Source organism: Mobula birostris, chromosome 19 (genome assembly GCF_030028105.1).
Source record: "Mobula birostris isolate sMobBir1 chromosome 19, sMobBir1.hap1, whole genome shotgun sequence".
NCBI classification, from domain to species: Eukaryota; Metazoa; Chordata; class Chondrichthyes; order Myliobatiformes; family Myliobatidae; genus Mobula; species Mobula birostris.
The window spans coordinates 20441404-20462970 of record NC_092388.1 but is presented as its reverse complement, the minus strand read 5'-3'; the positions used below and the strand labels follow the sequence as shown (position 1 = coordinate 20462970).

Here is a 21567-nt window from a genome sequence, read left to right as displayed (position 1 = left end):
AAATAAGTCAAAGTCAGCATGGTTTCTGTTAAGACAAATCTGGCTTGACAAATCTGTTAGCATTCTTCAAGGAAGTAACAAGCAGGATGGACAAAGGAGAGGTAGTGGATGTCATTTACTTGGATTTTCAGAAGGCATTTGATAAGGTACCACATGAGGCTGCTTAACAAGATAAAATCCTATAGCGTTACATGAAAGATACTGGCATGGATAGAGGAATGACTGACAGGCAGGAGACAGGAGGGGGAATAAAGAGGGCCTTTTCTGGTTGGCTGCCAGTGATTAGTGGTTTTCTTCAGAAGTCAATATTGGGACCACTACTTTTCACATTGTTTGTTAATGATTTAATAATGGAATTGATGGCTTGGTGGCAAAGTTAGCGGATGATATGAACATAGGTGGTGGAGTAGGTAGTGTTGAGGAAGCAATGTGATTGCATCAGGACTTAGATAAATTGAAAGAATGGGCAAAAAAGTGGCATATGGAGTACAGTGCTGGGAAATGTATGACAATGCATTTTGGTAAAAGAAACAATAGTGTGGACTATTATCTAAATGGGGAGAAAATTCAATCATCAAAGGTGCAGAGGGACATGCGGGTCCTTGTGCAAGAAGGTTAATTTACAGGTTGAGTCTGTGGTAAAGAAGGCAAGCAATGTTGGCATTTATTTCAAGGAGAATAGGATGTAAAACAAGAGACAATGCTGAAGCTTTATAAGGCACTAGTCAGGTCGCACTTGGGAGAATTTTCAACAGTTTTGGGCCCCCTACCTCAGAGAGGATGTGTTGTCATTGGAGAGAGTCCAGAGGAAGTTCACAAGAATGATCCCAGGAATGAAGGTGTTGACATATGAGGAACATTTGGCAGCTTTGGGCCTGTACTCAGTGGAATTAAGAAGAATGCGGGGAGATCATATTGAAACCTACCAAATGTGGAGAGGATGTTTCCTATGGTGGAGGTACCCAGAACTAAAGGACACTGCCTCAAAACTGAAGGGTGCCTTTCTAGAACAGAGGTAAGGAGGATTTTTTTTTATAGCCAGGGAGTGAGTAGTGAATCTGTGGGATGCTCTGCCACAGACTGTGGTGGAGGCCAAGTCCGTGAGTATCTTTAAAGTGGAAGTCAATAGTTCCCTGATTGGTCAGGGTATCAAAGAATATGTCAAGAAGGCAGGTGTTTGGGATTGAGTGCGATCCAGGATCAGCCATGATAGAATGGTGGAGCAGACTTATGGGCTGAATGGCCTAATTTTGCTCCTATGTCTTATGATCTAGTCCTCAATTGGAATGTCATAAGAGATGTAATACCAATTAACATTACGCTGCAGAAAAACTGTTAAAAGCGAAATGAGAGCTTTGAATGACCAATAATAGCATTACAATCCTGCTATCTTCCTTCACAGTCCAGGAATAAGAATAAGTAAAAAAAAAATGGATCAGTAGGGTGGGTTTCAACAGATAATCATTCTTCATTTGATCCATGTATACTGTTGTATTTAACCGGATTCTCTACAGTGGGATGTCGAACAACTTTAAATCAATTGAAGAGCATTCAATAGTTACTGCTGTAAAGTAGCAAAAAGAGCTCTTGGGTTTATTGAGTATACCCACAAGAAAACAAACCTCAGGGTTGTATATGGTAATATACTGTATATATACAGTGATAATAAATTTAATTTGAACTTTGAGTAACCTCTCAGAAACAATAATATGGTCATAATCAGATTATCCTTTTGATGAGATTGGTTTAAGGATAGGGATTGGCCATGCAATTTTAATCTTCAACTTTAAATATGCCAAGAGATATCGTAACCCAACTAAACACTAAGAACTCCACTACACTCCCTGATCTCTCCAATTTGTTCTTCCTTTGAAACAATGTTTTCTTCCATATCCTGACATTCAGAATACACAGAAAGAAATCAGTTATCAGATAGCAATTTGGTATGTTTTAACCTTCCTTATGGAGAAAATTCTTAAAGTACGGAGTCCGTGCCCATGATTTTAATTTAGATTGGGTTCAGTAAGTGAAGAGGGCTGGAGCTAGAAAATTTAGCTTCCAGATTGCAGTCATATATGGAAGATCCAGTTTCCAACTAGAGACAACATGAGTCACTTCTATGAGTCACTTACGAGTCCTGTTATAAGAGCAGGAAATCTGGCAGCAAGATGTAGTCAATGGAAATTAGTGGGAACAATCTAAGCTCAAGCAGTGTTGGGTTGATAAGTCAAAAATGAATAACTAAATAGTGCAAAGCTTTTATAATTCATCTCTTTGTCTTCAAAATAAAATTAGGACTGGACAGAGTAAACTCAATGAACACTTTATTAGTTATCATTAATGCAAAAATCTAATCAGCCAATCATGTGGCAGCAACTCTATGCACAAAAACATGCAGACATGGTCAAGAGGTTCAGTTTTTCAGATCTTGTTTAGAATGGGGAAGAAATGTGATCTAAGTGATTTTGACTGTGGAATGATTGTTAGTGCCAGTCTGGGTATCTCAGCAACTGTAGATCTCCTGGGATTTTCAGACAACAGTCTCTAGAGTTTACAGAGAGTGGTGCAAAGACAAAAAAAAACATCCATTGAGTGGCAGTTCTGTGGGTGAAAATGCCTTGTTAATGAGAGAGGTCTGAAGAGAATGGCCAGCCTGATTCAAGCTGACAGAAAAACAGCAGTAACTCAAATAACCATGCTTTACAACAGAAGAGCACCTTTGAATGCACAACATGTCAAATCTTGAAGTTGATGGGCTGCAGCAGGAGAAGACCATGAACATACACTTAAAAAAGTGAGCACTGTGTATGATTATGTGCGTGGATGGATCCTCTGCCTAGGACATGTTGCAAAGTCTAATGAAACCCGTGAATATGTATTTCAAAAATGAAATTGTACATATACTTGCATGGACTAATATGTCACCATACACACAACCTCAAATGTCTTAAGGTGGATGTCATCGGGACCAGATGGACTACATCCCAGAGTCCTGAAAGAGGTTGCTGAAGAGATAACAGGTGCATTAGTCATGATCTTTCAAGAAACACTTGATTCGGGCATGGTCCTGGAGGGCTGAAAGTTTGCAAATGTCACTTCGCTCTTTAAGAAAGGAAGAAGGCAAAAAAAAGGAAATTATAGGCCAGTTAGCCTAACCTCAGTGGTTAGCAAAGTGTTAGAGTCTATTATTAAGGATGAGGCTTTGAGGTACTGTAATTGGAGACTAATGATAAAATAAGTCAAAGTCAGTATGGTTTCTGTTAAAACAAATCTTGCCTGACAAATCTGTTGGAATTCTTCGAGGAAGTAACAAGCAGGATGGACAAAGGAGAGGTAGTGGATATCATTTACTTGGATTTTCAGAAGGCATTCGATAAGTTACCACAAATGAGGCTGCTTAACAAGATAAAATCCTACAGCGTTACAGGAAGGATATTGGCATGAATAGAGGCATGGCTGACAGGCAGGAGGCAGTGAGTGAGAATAAATGGGGCCTTTTCTAGTTGCCTGTTGGAGATTACTGGATTTCCTCATAAGTCAGTATTAGGACCACTACTTTTCACATTGTTTGTCAATGATTTTGATAGCAGAATTGATGGCTTTGTGGCAAAGTTAGTGGATGATATGAAGATAGGTGGAGAGGTAGGTAGTGCTGAGGAAGCAATGCAGTTGCATCAAGACTTAGACAAATTGGAAGAATGGGCAAAAAAGTGGCAGATGGAGTACAGTGATGGGAAATGTATGACAATGCATTTTGGTAAAAGGAACAATAGTGCAGACTATTATCTAAATGGTGAGAAAATTCAATCATCAGAGGTGCAGAGGGACACAGGAGTCCTTGTGCAAGACTCCCAGAAGGTTAATTTACAGGTTGAGTCTGTGGTAAAGAAGGCAAGCAATGTTGGCATTTATTTAAAGGGGAATAGAATATAAAAACAAGGAGATAATGCTGAGGCTTTATAACACACTAGTCAGGCTGCACTTGGAGTATTGTCAATAACTTTGGGCCCCATATCTCAGAAAGGGTGTTTTGTCATTGGAGAGAGTCCAGAGGAGGTTCACAGGATGATTCCAGGAATGAAATTGTTAACATATGAGGAACATTTGGCAGCCTTGGGCCTGTGCTCACTGGAACTTAGAAGACTGTGGGGTGTTCTCATTGAAACCTACCAAATCTTGAAAGGACTAGCTAGGGCAGATGTGGAGAGGATGTTCAGGGTATCCAAAAATAGGGGCCACAGCCTCAAAATTGAAAGGTGACCTTTTAGAACAGAGGTAAAAAGGAATTTTTTTTAGTCAGAGAATAGTGAATCTGTGGAATGCTTTGCCGCAGATTACAGTGGAGGCCAAGTCCATGCGTATATTTAAAGTGAAAGTTGATAGTCTCCTGATTGGTCAGGGCATGGCGAGATGTATAGGATTGAGTGGGATCTGGGATTACCCATGATGGTTACCAGACTCGATGGGCTGAATGGCCTAATTCTGCTCCTATGTCTTATGGTCTTATGTCTTATAAGGTATCTTCTCATCTTCCTGCATTCCAAGGAATAAAGACCTAAATTGGCCAACATCTCCCTATAACTCAGAACCTCCAGCCCCTGGAGTAAGAGTACAAAGAAGATCTTTGTAAGTCTTCTCTGCACCATTTTCAGTGTAACCACGTTTCCTATAACAGGGTGAACAAAACTCCAAGAGCAGCCTCAACAATAATTTATACAACTGCAATGTCATGTCACAGCTTCTGTAGTCATTGCCCTGACTGATGAAGTCCTGTGTATTGCCTACCTGTGACGCTGCTTTCAATAGACAATGCCCTTGTACTCATCAGTTCCCCTTTTTCCTTACACTCAGTAGTGTCCTACCAGTCATAGTACAAATCCTGCTCTAGTTTGACGTTCCAAATTACACCACATCACACTATTTATATGGAAATCCACTTGCCACTCTTCCGCCCACTTCCCTAATTGTTCAAGTAATCTATAACTTTCTTCACTATCAATACCACCTCCCAATTTTGTCAGCAACACACACAAAATGCTGGAGGAACTCAGCAGGCCAGGCAGCATCTATGGATAAAAGTACAGTCGGGCCAAGACCCTTCGGCAGAATTTTGTGTCATCTGCAAACTTACTGACTGAGCCCTGTCCAAATCACTCATGTAAATAATGACTAGCAAGGTTCCCAACACCAGCCCCTACACCACAGCCCTGGTCACTGACTTCCATTCTGTGAAACAATCTTTAACCACCACCCTCTGCTTCCTACCTCTGAGCTAAATTTGAATCCACCTAATTATCTCCAAATTCCATGGGACCAAATCTTCTAGAGCAGCCTACCGTGCATAAGCATATCAGAGATCCAAAAAAAAACAGCATCCAGATAGATGGCCCTGGGGATCTCTAAGGGAACCTACTCTCTCCCTTGATAACCTTTTACTCTTGTAATTATTACACCTTCCATATTATTCTTCACTTTTGTTTTCTAACATCATATTGTCCACCAGGAAAACTTTAAAATTTCATGTCAGCAGTTCTTGTAGCTGATTAAGGTAGCAATTTTCAATTAGACCCATGACACCTTTGTTGACATATTTAATTCATTTAATCAGTTACACAGAGAAACTAAACCACTTTCTTCGGAGTAGAATGAGGTTTAGAGGAAGATGTTTCTTGCTTGGCATTGCTGCCTGCTGCCCCTTCAACAGTACTCTCAGGTCAGCTGCAGAATCATCAGTCAGGAACCACCGTTCATTGACATTCCACTCCCTTGGTCCTGGTACATCTCCTGGTGGTGGAGCAGTGGCAGGAACATCTCCCTGCCACCCTCTGCAGCTTCCAAGGGGTTGGTTGGTCGGTCCCCCCAGTTCCTACCCCTTCTCCTTAGCCACAGCCAGAAGTTGCCAGATCTGGTGGCCCTCCTGAGCCTTGCTCCAGTCACTGCCATATCACGGAGTAACTTTGTCTTCAATGTGCCAGCGAAGCCCCAGCATTCTACTTCCTCAGGGTAGATGAGGGTCTTCCAGCCAACTTCCTTACACTCAACTGCCAGGTCTGAGTACTTCCGCGTCTTCCACCCATGGGCTGTTTCCACTCCTTCCGCCCATGGGATGATTAACGCAATGAGGAGACAAGTTTAGGCAAAGTTTAATGCAGGTGCTTAAACTTACGTAATGTTTTTGTAAGTGTTATATCATTTCCAGTGGCAGATGGCCATAACCAAAGAGGATAGATTTAAAGTTAATAGAACAGAGAAGGTGAAGAAGTATTTTAATCCAGCAACCTCTATTCAGCTAGAAATCACCGCCCAAAGTGATGATTGAATGAATTGCAATGTTTACATTTAGAGCAGGACTTTTTTTAAAAAAACAAGGGTCGGAGTGTGTGGCTTATTGGATTGGTGTTTCAAAGGGATAGCAAAGACATAATGGGTGAAATCTCTTTCTTCAGTGAAGCCAGATTTTATTATTTTATGATTCATTAGCTTTTCTATGTGTCACCTAAGTGAAGTTCTCGGCATGTACACAATAATTATTGATATACGTATTTTGATCAGTATTTCATCATTAGGTGAGTTAACTTCTGGGAACAAATTTAAAATACGTAGTACCCTTCGACATCTGAAAGTTTGGTTCAAATAAACTGAGCCAAAGTACTGTTTTCAGCTCCTAATTATTCTTTGCTACAATATCCCACAACTGAGTTAAATATTATTTGGATAATAATATTTAATATAATTTAAGATAATTTCATTTGGAAATAAATCAATAGTCTTTAATACTCAAAGTAATAAGGTTCTCAAGTTGCACATTTAGTACTTCCAGTATTAATGTTAGTCACAGTGAATTTGAAATGGAAGATGACACCTTTCATGACTCACTGGTACTAATCCAGTGTGGACCTATCTTGATTTCATCTATATACAGGATGTGAGTTTCCTGGGAAAGTAAGCGTTCATTGCTCAACACCCCTACTTGAACCATTGCAGTCCTTCTGGTGTAGTTACTCCTCAGTTGCTGTGGGTAGTGAGCAAGGATTCTAGCCCAGTAATAAAGAAGCAACAGTGCTATATTTCCAAAAAAAGGTGCTGCAGATGTAGAGGGCTGCTTGCTGATGGTGGCATTCCAACACACCCATTGCCATGTCCTTTTATGTAATAGCGTCTGCAAGCTTGGAAAGTGCTGTCAAGGCAACCTTGCTGAGTTGATGTGGCATACTGTACGTAGTAGATAGAATGCTCTCTGGCCTTGTGCACCAGTAGAGAAATCAAGCATTCAGGCTGCCGAATGGGGTGACAAACAAACAGATTCATTTGTCCGATATGAGGCTGAGTTTGTTGAGCTACAGTATATATGTGTTCCAACACTGCCCTGTCATGCCATGTAAGTAACAGAAAGGGTCAAGGGAATAAGGAGATGAGGAAGGAGAAAACTAGAAAGCCTGATGTGCCCTTCAAATGGAATTGAAATTAAAACATGGAGATGTGAACTTGAGAGAAGGTGGTGCCAGCAAACAACGTGACCAAGGGCGACATCCTCCAGACGGTTCACGAAACAGCTTCTTTCACTTCTTTTTCTGTGATCTGCGTTTTGCTGGTGGGCTTTCAGGCCAATTGAGCAATCGAGGAAGGCACCGAGGAAGATTTGCGTCATCGAGGTGGGTGCAGAAGGTGAGTGGATGTTCAAGTAAAACATTTTCTGGGAGAAGCAATCCATTATTTACAATTATCTTGATCTGATTAATAATTCTTTTTGTTCAAAATTCAAAGTAGCAGGCTGAACATCAAAAGGAACTGTTGTATAAATTATCAGCCATGCAATCACTATTCTATTCGACAGAATGTTCATAGATTACTGCATTATGTTTCATTCCACTCACACCCTTATTCCAAAATGAAGTAACTCCTGCCTTCACATAACATCTGTGCCTAGAAGCATACAATTAGTTGCCACTTTATTAGGTACCTCCTGTAATTAATAAAGTGGCCACTGAATGTATGATCGTGGTGTTGTGCTGCTGTAGCCCATCCACTTCAAGGTTCAATGTGTTGCGTGTTCAGAGATGCTCTTCTACGCACCACTTTTGTAATGCATGGTTATTTAAGTTACTGTTGCCGTCCTGTCTGCTTGAACCAATCTGGTGATTCTCCTCTGTCCTCTCTTATTAACACGGCATTTTCACCCACAAGACTGCCGCTCAATGGTTGTTTTTTGGTTGTTTTTCACACAACTATCTGCAAACTCTAGGGACTGTTGGGTGTGAAAATCCCAGGAGATCAACAGTTTCCAAGCTACTCAAACCACCCCTTCTGGCACCAACAAGCATTCCACGATCAAAGTCACTCAGACCACATCTCTTCCCAATTCTGATGTTTAGTTTGAACACCAACTGAACCACTTGACCATGTCTGCATGCTTTTATGTATTGAGTTGCTGCCACATGATTGGCTGATTCAATGTTTGCATTAATGAGCAGGTGTACAGATGTGCCTAATAAAGTAGCCATAGAGTCTACAGCTCAATAATACCCAAGAAATACAAACCTATTCAGAATAAAGTGGCCCGAATAGTTGATATCCCTTTCACCACCATAAACACTTCATGGCTTCATTTCTGTGTCATCAGCAAAATACAGTGAAACTTCTGCCCAGCTGATTTTGAAAGCTCCACCCAACCTGACTTACTTCTAGCCAATTACACCACTGGTGTTTAGGGCGGCAATGAGGATTCTTCATCTCCGGTGGTGTTCAGAGTATCATTCAATGTGTCAGTAGCTTCCTCTCGGTTTTAACTGAGTCAGTCATGTAAGTCTTGGGTGGAGACTCAGGATTACCATTGAATTCAGATGTAGAAGGATTCTTCACTGCTGTTTCCAAAACAATTTTTTTGACCAGTCAGGGTTGTTAGCCCTGAGCTGAACCTCCAAACCTATAGGACCAGTGGACCACTCTTAGTCTATTGTCTACACTTTGATCTGTTTGGCATAGGTGAACATACCAAGAGCCAAAGCATAAAGCCCTGACTCCATTCAACATAGCTCACTGTGGCACAAGAGCCTTCAAGCCACAGCAAGTTAGTGATCCCTCTTGGAGGCCCACCCAACCTGTGACTATTATAATTGGATCAAAGGCTCCAGACACATGGGAATGCCACCCTCAGTATATTTCCCTTCACATCACACATTGTCTTGATGTATATCTTGCCATTGTTTTATTGTCATTGCGTGCAAATCCCTTTACCAAATAGATAAAATTGGTCAGAAGGAGATGACTCACCACTTACTAAAGAGTAATTAAAAAAGAATAAAAATACTGGCCTTGCTGATAGATATTTCAAACTGTGCAGGAATTTTTAAAAAAGCTAAGTGTTTTGCAAAAGTTTTAGGTATATATATGTATGTATGTATGTATGTATGTGAGCCGGGGTGCTTAAGACTTTTGCACAGTTCTATATTTGACAATGTGGAGCAGAGAGCGAGTTTGTAAATCTGGCGGGTGTATTTTTTAATTGCTGTAAAGAGAAAGGTTAAATCTTTGACAGAATAAAAATTGAGTAAGTTGACAACCAGCCCATTTCTCAAGGTTGGCATCAAGAAACAACAGCCTTTTGTTCTCTTCTTTCTATTAAATGAAAGTGAGAGAGATTCATCAGCTGTTCAGTGGAAATTAACAGAATGTGGAAGCAACAATAATTCAATTGTGATAGTATCTCACCAGCTTCTGGTTATTCAACAAAAGTTCAATGCACAGCTTTTCAGTTATCTCTAGTCTATTGGCTTCATTTAGCTCTGTTCCCAGATTGCACTGTTGAATGTTTTCCTCTTAAAAACAAAATTACAAGAATTTGTGAAAACCAACACAATAAACTATAAATTCCAAATACATCACTGTGATTCACTAATATTTTATCTGAGCTGCTCACTTCTCTGTCACTTCAAATATTCTCTGCCACAGCTGTTGCCAGTAAACTTTTGGGGTCAATTTTTATCTTTTGTTCCCATTCATTAAATACTTGCAGAGAATTTAGAAGGCCCAGCTTAAAGCCCAGTGAAATTTCAACAGACTGTATAACATGGTCTGAGTCTCCAGTTCAGAGAAAAAGATTCAAAGATGATCCAAAGCCTTTTTGAACAAAAATGAAAAAACATTGAATTTTGGAATTTCTAGCCCAAATCTCTTCAAAGTAGAGAAGAAATATTTGAAATCTGATTCAAAAACTGTATCCATGCATCAGGATCATACAAAAGCCACCTCAAAAATTCTCCACCCACCTAGCCTATCAGACACCACCTGTCCCATTTATGGATGAGTCCACATTTTCTATATTAGCTTTATCTGTCACCTCAGAACCCAGAACATGCTGTGGAAGCAAATTATCCTTGGGACCAAAGGTATGCAGGAGAAGAAGATAAACACGTGGCATTCTTTATATCAGCACATTATGTTATCACATGATATTGCCTTCATTAGAAAAGAGTTTGGCTCAAGGAGTGCTGCTTCCTTTTTACACTATATGCAATATGTAAGAAATACTTTCTCTCTATATTTTCAATATTCCTTAATCAAAATATGATTTTCCATTTTACTATGCCTTGAAACTATTAACTGAAATTCAGAGCTTCTGTGCACCCCAAGGGGGCTCCCTAGATTTTCCTGTCAGTTGGTAAGTTTAGATACTGTAGTACAATAATCCAGCCTGCACTGCAATTGATAGCAGCTTAACATAAGGTACCATCCGCTTTATTTTTTATATATAAAATATCACACAGCAATATTGCAAAGGATAGCAGGAGAATTTACATTGATATTCTGGTATAATATCTTCCCTCATTGAACTCCATCCACACACATCTGGCCATATCATAAATTGCTTGCACACCTTCCCACTTTACAACATTGTAACTAATTCTTATTTGGGACGTTGATCCACCATCTTCTATACTTTTATTATTATTATTATTTATCCAGAAACCAACCTTTTTCTTTAAATATTATTATGGTCTTACTTTACTTATAGGAGGATTGGTCTGATGCTTTATCCAAAATACAGGTCCAATGTTGCAACAAAATATTTGTCAGGCCAGATAATTTCCTTGGGGTTCTCATGTGGTTTTCAAGATCTAAGGCATGAGTATAACCAATTGAGTCAAACTAAAAACAAAAGGAGTTCTTTCTTATTCCAAACATTTCCTTATCATCTCTTTCAGTGCTTACACCCCATGGTCCTGAACCTAATCAGATATTCATTCAGGTCTTTCAGTGAAGGTTTCGTATAACAAATGGATTTTCACTCTGGCTATTGGTGTCTTCAAATATCCAGCAAATTTGATCAGCATTCTTTATTTATAATGGTTCTAATTATTGTTGCAACAACTTAGGGATGATAAAACGGAAAAAGAAATCCAAGAAATTCACACTTTCCTAAATTTGAACCAGTTTTATCCATCCTTACTTAGTTCAAATAAGCTAAAAATGTTTTGTTGATGATTTTCATTTGTACTGTGTCTGAGGCTTCTCACTTAAGTGTCCCAACAATAATCAGCCAGCATCGATGGATTCCAGTTGCCCTGATACAGTTTCTCTATGACCGCAATGTCCTGGTGAAACCTTGGTCACCATGCTCGTCACTGACAGTGACAAGATTTTCAGAGAAGGAGCCTAAATGGGAATGCAGAAAATGAATCTTTTGTGACATGTTGCACTTCGTAGTTCTATATGCTTCAAGCATGTTATCAACCAGCTGCACGTAGTTTGTTGCTCTGTAGTTGCTGAGAAAAAAATCAACATCCTTGAATTCCTTCCATGCAATTTCCTCCAGTCCCAAAAGGAGTTCTTCTAATTGCCTGCTTGCTTTGTGTACCAACACAATTGTCTTCCTTAATCCTGGCATGAGTCAGTCTGATTTAAATTATAAATTGAAATAACAAATATTGGCAATTTTTTAAAAGTGGGAAATTTCATGGTGATTTTCATGATTAGCAGTCCAAAATCCATAAGGTACACCCAGGAGTATTCAGGAAGCAAAATCTTTGTTGTCCAGTGAAAATGGAAGGCAAACGATTAGCAAACCATGAAAGAATATGATCTTACTCTATTACTTCTTGACAGTCATCTTTCACAATGCTGTTGAATGGTCTTCAAGATCTTACAGCAGACACTGCCCTTAAGGACAGGTTAAGACAAATGATTGTAATAAGTGCAGCAGTTAGCAATTTTCTATCATGCAAGCCCAGAGTTTAGCTAATACTGGTGCAAAAGAGACTTACATTCCAAACAGATCAAATGACAGTATATGATTAACAATTTCAAAACCTTCTTTAATGCTGAACTCCTGAAGAAATAAAATGGAGATTCAGTTTGGAACTGTAAAGCTGACAAAGTTTGGAAGGTGCAATTTGCAAGTTCAAAACGCAGGGGATCATTGAAATTCAAAATGCTCTTGGTGACATGATTTTGTTTTGGCTTTTCTGGAACTCTTTAAAATCAACGACAGGTCAATCCTCAATTAGCATTACCAGTTCAAAGTATTCCAACTGAAATACGAGGGGTGATTGATAAGTTTGTAGTCTAAGGTAGAAGGAGTCAAGTTTAGAAAACCTAGCACATTTATCTTTCAACATAGTCCCTTCCTACACGTACACACTTAGTCCAGCAGTTACGGAGTATACGGATCCCTTCTTTGTAGAAGTGGTCCACACCCACAGCAGGGGTGATTGATAAGTTCGTGGGCTAAGGTAGAAGGAGATGACTTATTAACTTCAAACTTTCTGCATTTTCACTCAAAGAATTCAACTGCACGTGCATGTAACAAAAACTGTATAACTCATCTACTTCTACCTAAGGCCACGAACTTATCAATCACTTCTGCTGTGGACTACCTGGAGGTCCAAGACGCTCTCGTTACAAGCACGTACAGTTCAACTCTTTGAGTGAAAATGTAGAAAGTTTGAAGTTAATAACTCATCTTCTTCTACCTTAGGCCATGAACTTATCAATCACCCCTGCTGTGGACCACTTTCTGGAGGTCCAAGACGCCAACTTCTACAAAGAGGGGATCCGTATGCTCCACGACTGCTGGACTAAGTGTGTAAATGAAGGAAAAATAAATGTGCTAGGTTTTCTAAAATTGACTCCTTTTACCCTAGGCCACGAACTTATCAATCACCCCTTGTATATTCTGGATATAATTCTACAGGTAGATTTTGATTTAGTTCTGGACTGCTGCTGTAGGTATGGATTTTAATATCAGGATGTTATTTGCATGTAGGCAAGAAGAGGAAAATTTATTAAACTGTTGTAGAAGTGTCATGATAATACTGTAAAATTTTCTGTCTTTTCCATAAAATATCATGTTGCACGCTGTTCCCTGTCTCTTCCTCTTATTTTTGAGGTCAAATAATTTTCTTTGTATCACAGAAATACAAAGCCTGGCACAAAAAAGCAGAAATTAAATTAAACTTATCTCAGTTACACAGGTATCAGAACTGGCTAATAGATTCTTGTCTGCTTTTTAACCTGCTCTCCTGTGTAAGTCTCCAGGGACAAATACCAATGTGACTTCAGGGTCAACATTTTCCCACAAAGGAAAAGGCAAGGACAACATCCAAGGAGCTATGGATTTCAAGGATTGGAGTAAAAAAGGAAGCCTTTGGAAGCCTATAAACCTTCTGTGCAGGGGTAGAGTACATAGAAATGAAATTTGGAAGGCAAAACATGGACACAAAATAACACGGATGGACAAAATTTAGGAAAATCCCAATCCATTTTAGATGTGTAAGAAAACAAGATAGTTACATGAAATCAGAGAATGCAGGTGAAGTTATAATCCACCACACATTGTCTGTGTAAGTGGTGGAACCTGAACTATTACAACATTTAAGAAGTGTCGAGACAAGCATATGAATCACCAAAGCTTGGAGACTAAGGATCAGGCTTAACAACTCTATGAATAGTTCTTTTATAAATTGTAAATAATCATTTAGAAAAATTACAGCAATAAACACGTTATCCCAAAAATTAAGTATGCAAGATATGGTGGACAAAAACACCTAAAACAAGTATTGTATGCTTAGAGACATCGGTAGAGACATCTGTAAATCTCTCATGCACTATTCAGTGTTTGATATAGGTATTCACCATCAGACGAAGTTAGTTGTCAATATCTATCATTGGATAAGTTGACAGAATATCCATCATGTGGTGAAGAGGATCTGACTATTCATCTTTTTACAAGTTACATCGTACTTAACCTCAATCCCAGTTGAAAAGAAAGAATTACAAGGTGACGAAGTTACAGATGCAGACAGACACAAGTTTCCTGCTCTACCTGGCCAAGTGGCACCACTCGAGCCAGCACGAACTCAGCTGAACAACCACTCATTGTGACATTCTCACCCCCTCTAGTCCTCTGTGATCTCATCTTGAGGCAATGTGTCTCATGTACTCAATGCAACGAGGTCACCATGGACATATTTTAAAGGCATCCTTTACTAGCAGGGATAGGGCATTGGCTGATTGACAAGAGGTAAGGTGTGGGAATAAGGGGAGCCTTTTCTGGCTAGCTGCCAGTGACTAGTGGCATTCCACAGGCATTAGTGTTGTGAATGCTTCTTTATCCATTATACATCAATGACTTAGATGATGGAATTGATGGCTTTGTTGCTAAGTTTGCAGATGATATGAAGATAGGTGGAGGGGCAGGTAGTTTTGAGGAAGTAGAGAAGCTACAGAAGGACTTAGATTAAGCAAATAGGCAGTGCAGTATTGGGAAGTATAAGGTCATGCACTTTGGTAGGAGAAGTAAAAATGTAGATTGTTTTCTAAATGGAGAGAAAATTAATAAATCTTAGGTGCAAAGGGACTTAGGAGTCCTTGTGCAGGATTCCCTAAAGGGTTAAGTCGTTGGTTTGGAAGGCAAATGCAACGTTAGCATTCATTTCAAGAGGATCAGAATATAAAAGCAAGGATGTAATGCTGAGGCTTTATAAGGTAATGGTGAGACTTCACTAGGAGTATTGTGAGTAGTTTTGGGCCCTTTAGCTAAAAAAGGATGTGCTGACATTGGAGAGTGTTCAAAGGAGGTTCACGAGAATGATTCTGGGACTGATAAGCTCGTCATATGAAGAGCATTTAATGGCTCTGGGCCAGTATTCACTAGAATTCGGAAGAATGAGGGGTGACCTTATTGAAACCTATCGAATGGTGAACAGCCTTGACAGAGTGGATGTGGAGAGGATGTTTCCTATGGTGGGGGAGTCTAAGACCAGAGGACACAGCTCAGAATAGAGGGCCTTTTAGAAGAGAGAAGAGGAGGAATTTCTTTAGCCAGAGATTGGTGAATCTGTAAAATTCATTTCCACAAGCGGCTGTGAAACTAAGTCATTAGTTAAGGCAGAGGTTGATAGATTCTTGGTTAGTCAGGGTATGAAGGGATACGGGGAGAAGGCACGAGACTGGGGCTGAGAGGAAAAATGGAGCTGACTTGATAGGCCAAATGGCTTAATTCTGCTCCTATATCTTATGGTCTTATGATGCTGGGACACGCGGCAAAACTCTTGACACCATTGATGCTGTACTGTCCACAGGTGAGTCTCGGCATCACTAAAGAAATATTAACACCTATCATTACCTGATTAAAGTGTTCAGAAATGCTGAGGGGAATGAAAGATTGAAAAAACAAAATGCATTATATATAAAATTGCAAACCTTCTTAGAAAAATAAAATTCCACATAATATATTCCAATTGCAAGGATATTTATTTTACTTGCAGATTTAAAATACTTTAAGTACAAATTTACTTTTGAAATGTTTCAACATTTCCAACAAATAATTTCAAAAATTGCAAATATCACCTTACCATAAAAATAAGGGATCGCATGATCATGGGGGAATATTACAAATTTTAGCAAGCTTTTTCCCACGCTGAATTATTGGGCCTGCCATGATCCCAGACCTCATGGGAAATTATCATAATCTTTACTTAACCTGGAAGAGAAATGGGAAAGCAATGACCAGCAAGCATAAATCTTTAATAATAACTGCCGCCAGAGTTTGTTGCAGCATTTTCTGTTTTTATTTCAGTTTTCCAGCATTTGCAGACTACTTTAACCTTTAGTTCATGTTCAAGTTTATTGTCATTCTACGGCAATAGTCTATTTTGCAAAGAAAATCTCATCGAAACACGCAAACAAAATAGTAACACAATTAAATATCACTCTGTACAATTCATTCAGCCTAGCTGTAGAACCTTGGAATGCAGCCGTGAATGGGCTAATGGGTTAAACCCATTCTTCATCCGATTTGATAATTGCCCTCGTGTTCACGCCATTCTCAGCACATTAGTCCAGGCGCGGAGGCATTCAATGCCCCCTCAGCACCAACGCCTCCTCTCCTCCTTCCTCCCATCACCAGTTCAACACATGGATGAACAATACATTGTCTATATCCCCTCCTTGTCCTGCATCTACTGTCCACACCTTCACATACCAACTGCTATCATCCCGATCTTCACTTCCCCCAGTCCCTACCTTCCACCTATTCCCCAGTCGTCAAGGACTCACCTTCACTGCTGAGCAGATGAGAAGGGCTCCAGGGAAGTTCAGACACGGCAAAGCATTGGCAACGGATGGTGTGAACCCCAGCATCCAGACAACTATGTGGAGTTCTCCAGCACTTTCAATCTGAGTCTCAGCCTGGAAAGGGTCCCAACTGTGTGGAAAACATCATGTGTGCGACCAGTACCCAAGAAGGGCCAACAGGAAGTCTCGAATGACTACCCTGACCCTTGAGTGGCCTTGACCCCACACATCATGAAGACTCTAGAGAGGTTGGTCCTGGCTCATCTCCAACCCCTGGTCAGATCAGCCTTCGATCCATGGACCATAAGACCATAAAACATACGAGCAGAATTAGGCTATTTGGCCCATTCAGTCTGCTCCGCCATTCAATTGTGGCTGATCCTTTCTTCCTCTCCTCAGACCTATTCCAATCCCTGGCCTTCTCCCCATAACCTTTGATGCCATGTCCAATCAAGAACCTATCAGGCTCTGCCTTAAATACACGCAATGACCTGGCCTCCACAGCCACCTGCAGCAACAAATTCCACAAATTCACCACCCTTTGACTAAAGAAATTTTGCTGCATCTCTGTTTTAAATGGACACCTCTCTATCTTGAGGCTGTGCCCTCTTGTCCTAGACTCCCCAACCATGGGAAACATCCTTTCCACATCTACCAAGTCTAGGCCTTTCAACATTCAAAAAGTTCCAATGAGATTCCCCCACATCCTTCCAAATCTGAGCGAGTATAAAACCCAGAGCCATCAAACGTTCCTCACATGATAACCCTATCATTCCTGGAATCATCCTTGTGAACCTCCTCTGAACTCTCTCCAATGTCAGCACATATTCTCTTAGAAGAGGAGCCCCAAACTGAACACAATACTCAAGGTGAGGCCTCACCAGTGCTTTAAAAAGCCTCAGCATCACATCCCTGCTCTTGTATTCTAGACCTCTTGAAATGAATGCGAGCATTGCATTTGCCCTCCTCAACACCGACTCTTCCTTCAAGTTAACCTTCACTATGTTCTACATAAGAACTCCCAACTCCCTTTGCATCTCAGATTTTTGGATTTTCTCCCTGTTTAGAAAATAATCTGCACATTTATTTCTACTACCAAAGTGCATGACCATGCATTTTCCAACATTGTATTTCATTTGCCACTTTCTTGCCCATTCTCCAAATCTATCAAGGTCTTTCTGCAGCCTACCTGTTTCCTCAACACTACCTGCCCCTTCACCAATCTTCGTATTATCTGAAAATATGGCAACAAAGCCATCTATTCCATCATCTAAATCATTGATATACAGCATAAAAAGAAGTGGTCCCAACACCGCCCCTGCAGAACACCACTAGTCACTGGCAGCCAAACAGAAGTGGATCCTTTTATTTCCACTCTTGCCAATCAGCCAATGCCCTAACCACGCCAGTAACTTTCCTGTAATACCATGAACTCTCAACTTGGTAAGCACCCACATGTGTGGCAATGCGTCAGTTTTGAACAGGTCACACCTCCGCCAGGAGTGATTCCAATGATCCAAGAGCCTGATGCCCGACCTCCTGTATCACCTTCTCAGCAATGCATTTATCTGCCAACTCATCCTGTTTCTACACTCACTGGTGCGTGGCCCAGGCAGCAATCCATAAATTACTATCGTGGAGGTTCTACTTCTCAGTTTTCCGCCTAGCTCTCTAAATTCTCTTTTCAGGACCTCTATGCTTTTCCTTCTTATGTTACTGGTACCAGAACGTATCAAGATATCTGGCTGCTCTACCTCCTCCTCCAAGATGCTGTGGATGCAAGATGCCCCTGACCCTGGCATCTGGGAGGCAACATACCATTCGGGTGTCCCGTTCATGTCCACAGAATCTCCTCTCTGTTCCCCCGACCACTGAGTCCCCTATCACTTTTGCTCCCCTCTTCTCCCTCCTTCCCTTCTGCACCACGGACACATACTCAGTGCCAGTAACCCAGTCTCCATGGCAACCCCCTGGGAGGTCATCCCCCACAACAGTATCCAAAACGGTATACTTATTATTGAGGAGAATGGCCACTGGGGTGCTCTACACCAACTGCCCAGTCACATTTCTATTTCTCCTGACAGTCACCCAGCTACTCACCTCCTGCAACTTCAGGGTGACTACTTCCTTGTAACTCTGATTGAGTATCTCCTCACTCTCCTGTACAAGCCAAATAGTCACCCAGCTGTTGCTCCAGATCTCTAACATCAGGGGTCCCCAACCTTTCTCGCACTGCGGACCGGTTTCATATTGACAATATTCTTGCAGACCGGCCGACCGGGGGTGGGGGGGGGGTGGTGAAGGGTTGCCAATGAACGAGAGTAGCAGTCAAATACATTGGGTTTACCCCAAGAAAGACTACAATGACCATGAAGCCTTGCACGGGCACCAGTGCACATGCGTGTACGTGCCAATTTTTTTCTACAAATCGTTTTTGGCTATTCTGTGTGGGGGGGAAGGGGTTAATCACGAACGCAATATAGGTGATAAGTGGCTAATACACTCAATTTCGTTTCTAAAAGGGTTTATCTGACGAATTTCATATTAAACACACAGCGCATATTTTCCTCGCATGAATATAGCGATAAGTCAATTATCAGGGGAGCTTGAAGTAAGTGTTGAACAAACTTCCAGTAGAAGTAGTAGAGGCAGGTTCGGTACTATCATTTAAAGAAAAAATGGATAGGTATATAGACAAGAAAGGAATGGAGGGTTATGGGCTGAGTGCAGGTCGGTGGGACTAGGTGAGAGTAGCGTTCAGCATTGACTAGAAGGGCAGAGATTGCCTTTTTCCGTGCTGTAATTGTTATATGGTTATATAAGTCACTTATATGTCAATATCATCATAACATTTTAAGTAACGTTTGGATATTAAACACTGCGCATATTTTCGCCATATGAACATATAAAATCATTGCAACACACCAATATCGCTGAATCAGTGGGAGCCCTGGGCTTGTTTTCCTGCAACAAGACGGTCCTATCAAGGGGTGATGGGAGACAGCGATACTCGAAGGAGGTTCCTTATGTCCAGTCTATTCCCCAATTTAGTTTTCATTGCATTCATTGCAGAGATATGTTGGAAATGGAAGCAACATTTTCAGTGCTTTCGTGGCTGTCTCAGGATATTTAGCCTTGACTTTGATCCAGAATGCCGGCAGAGATGTTATGTCAAACATGCTTTTCAGCCAGCCGTCATTTGCAAGCTCGAGGAGTTGATCTCCTTCCCGCGCTGACATGGATGACGCATCCATAATGACCTCGCGTGTGTTCAAGCTCAACAGTGCATGACAGGGAATGAGGAAAGGTGCAGCTGACTCCTATCGCCAAATCATATCGTTTCCTCGCGGCCCGGTAGCAAATGCTTTGCGGCCCGGTGGTTGGGAACCGCTGCCTAACATGGTCCTCAAGGAGCTGCAGCTGGATGCACTTCACGCAAATGTAGTACCCAGGGAGACTCTGAGTCTCCCAGGACTCCAAAATCTGGCATGAAGAACACACAACGGCCATTTACTACACTAGGTACAGTAAGAGAGAAAAAGGGAACCTTAACAGAAACTTACGCAGGGTCAAAGCCTCTTTCGAGCCAAAGCCTGACACTCCTACCCTCACCACTGGCCTACTTCCAACAATGGTTGCCTCACTAGTCCCTTCTGTAGTTTTATACAAGCGTCACCAACCTGTGAGAAACCTTGCTGTGATCTACTCCTGCCACTGACTGGGCCACTGAAATGAACCTGAATGCTCACGACGCTCTCCTTTTAAACAAGTGTCACTATCATACCTCGTCTGTCACTTGACACTCTCCTTTCCAGTTTATCTGGGCTGGCATCTAGATTGTCCTAACCACATGTTGTGCCTCACATTAGGACCAGGGCCTCGCTGCGGCAAATTGCTCTGGGCCTACAAAATGACGACCAGCAATTTGCTTTGGACCTGGATTTTGCTGTCAAAGATGCTGTTCTCGACCTCTCCAAATTGGTTTGGGTCTAAAAACGATCCACCGTTGCACCTGGGCCAGCTGGACAGGAATCAGAGCTCCTCTATTCTGTCTTCTCCCCTCCAAATTGTTCACTCCAACCAGCACGGCTCCAACTCCAAGTGCATCAATTTTGCAGGACACATCTCTCAAACTCACTTTGCCCTCCCTCGCCTCTTCATTGGGTTGAGATCTAAATTGGAGAAAGGCTAATTTTTATGAGAAACAGATCTAGCAAGTTTTCATTGAGACAGGTTGGCTTCTGGCAGAGATGTACTTGGTAAGGGCGAGGCCTGCAAACATGAAATTTTGAGAGTACCAAGTGTGTATGTTCCTGTCTGAATAAAAGGAAAGGATAACAGGGTTATGGAACCTTAGCCTTCAAGGATATTGAGGTTCTAGTTAAGAAAAAGAAGAAAGTGCATAGCAGGTATAGGCAGGTACAAACAAATAAGGTGCTAATGGAGTATAAGAAAGGCAAGAGAACACTTAAAGAAGGAAATCAGGAAGGCTGAAAGAAGGCGTGAAGTTGCTCTAGTGGACAAGGTGAAGGAGAATCCTAAAGGCATCTACAGAAATATTAAGAGCAAAAGGATACCAAGGGATAAAATTGGTCCTCTGGAAGATCAGAGTGATCATCTATAAGTGGAGCTGAAAGAGATAGGGGAGATTTTAAATGGATTTCTTGCATCTGTATTTACTCAGGAGACAGACACAGAGTCTATAGAGTCTATGCAAGGCAGCAACGAGGTCATGGACAGAGGAGGAGTTGTTTGCTGTCTTGAGGCAAATTAGAGTGGATAAATCCTCAAGGCCTGATTAGGTTTTCCCTCAGACCCAGTGGGAGGCTACTGCAGAAATTACAGGGGACCTAGCAGAGATATTTGAAACCTCATTGGCCATTGGTGAGGTGCTAGAGGATTAAAGGATTGCTAATGTTATTCCATTGTTTAAGAAAGGCTCTAAAAATAAACCAGGAAATTATAGGCTAGTGAACCTGACATCAGTAGTGGGAA

At 41.1% G+C, this 21567-nt stretch overlaps 1 protein-coding gene across 1 annotated transcript in view; it reads right to left on the bottom strand.

The window, feature by feature from the left end:
• The window catches only part of cpne4b (copine IVb), a 564934-nt gene extending 548961 nt beyond the window's left edge, over positions 1-15973 (bottom strand). The window contains exon 1 of the mRNA XM_072283307.1: positions 15852-15973. The gene's annotated coding sequence lies outside the window, so the exon portion shown is untranslated. The remainder of the gene's footprint in view (positions 1-15851) is intronic.
• Positions 15974-21567: the final 5594 nt, after the last annotated feature.